We start from the raw sequence: 1,228 nt of genomic DNA, 5'->3' as shown, positions 1-1,228 counted from the left end.
AGCTAAAATGTGAGTGGGCAGTAAAATAAGATCTCTAGGCCCAGCATGAAGGGTCTCCAAGGCAGAAGAAAGTTGTGTCTTTAGTTTCATTAATTCCATCTCCCTGCAAGCCAGTAAAAACAATCACCCAAAGCAGCTATATGATGATACAATCTGACACAGAGCAAGATGCCATTTTCTGATTTTATTTGAAGTTGACACCTTGAGACAAGGCATAACAACTGAGAAGATCACACCAGTAAAAAGGTAACGGGGACCTGAAACACCCCCACCCATTAACTCCAATACAGAGTATTAAAAATAAACCAGTGCAATCCTCCTGAGGATTTAAGGACAGTGAAACCTAGAAAAGCTGAAGAAGAAATTAAAGTCAAATAGTGGGGGATGGAAAGGCAGCAAGAGATTGTGGCTTTGAAACAATAAAAACCTTTACTTTAAATGTATTTTAGAGGCTTCAAGATCAATGCAAAGAAGTCCTTAATACTTTATGTATTATAAATAACTGTTTTCCAAATCCATGCTAATGTTAAGCACATACAATTTATTTCTTGTATTTTCATGCAAAATATGTAACATTTAGTATTTCCAAAGTCACTGAAGACCAGTTATCTTAACAATGCTAGAGTTCTGCTGATTAACTCAGGAGTAGTTTAGCACTGTAGAGAAGTCCTCCCCCAGTCCCCACAAGTGAGCTCCATCTCATTTTTGAAGCTGTGAAATGAAAGCCCCAAGACATAAAGAGAAATTTCTCTTCAAGAAATTCTATCACTTTAAGTTGTTGCCAAAGCTATAAGGAGAAAGAGTACAAGCAAAATCATCCAAAGTGCATGAGTCATGGCGAATCTCTCAAAGCACTTGAATGGAGTTTGGAATAAGCTCAGACCAGTTTTCAGACCATGGAAACACCAAAAGTCTGTTACATTCCCTTTTACTTGACCCATTAAAGCTTGTCAGTTTTGATCTATATTACTGCATATCTCAAAAAACAAAAACAAAACAAAAAAACCCACAGTGCTTCAGTTTAGAATGACATATAATTTATTCATATAATTCACAAGTAGTTGGACACTACTCAAAATTTAATCTCAATATGCAAGTGATTTACACAAACATAATACTAAAATTGATTGTTTAGAAGGTAAAAAATACCATGGGTATGAAATGCCATGGTAGGTGCTGTTCAATATACTACACAATCTTAATGTCAGACAGTTCTGCAGTTATATTA

This window comes from Rhea americana, unplaced genomic scaffold (genome assembly GCF_003343005.1).
Source record: "Rhea americana isolate MKP2758 unplaced genomic scaffold, rheAme1 scaffold_29, whole genome shotgun sequence".
NCBI lineage: Eukaryota > Metazoa > Chordata > Aves > Rheiformes > Rheidae > Rhea > Rhea americana.
This window is presented reverse-complemented; position numbering follows the sequence as displayed.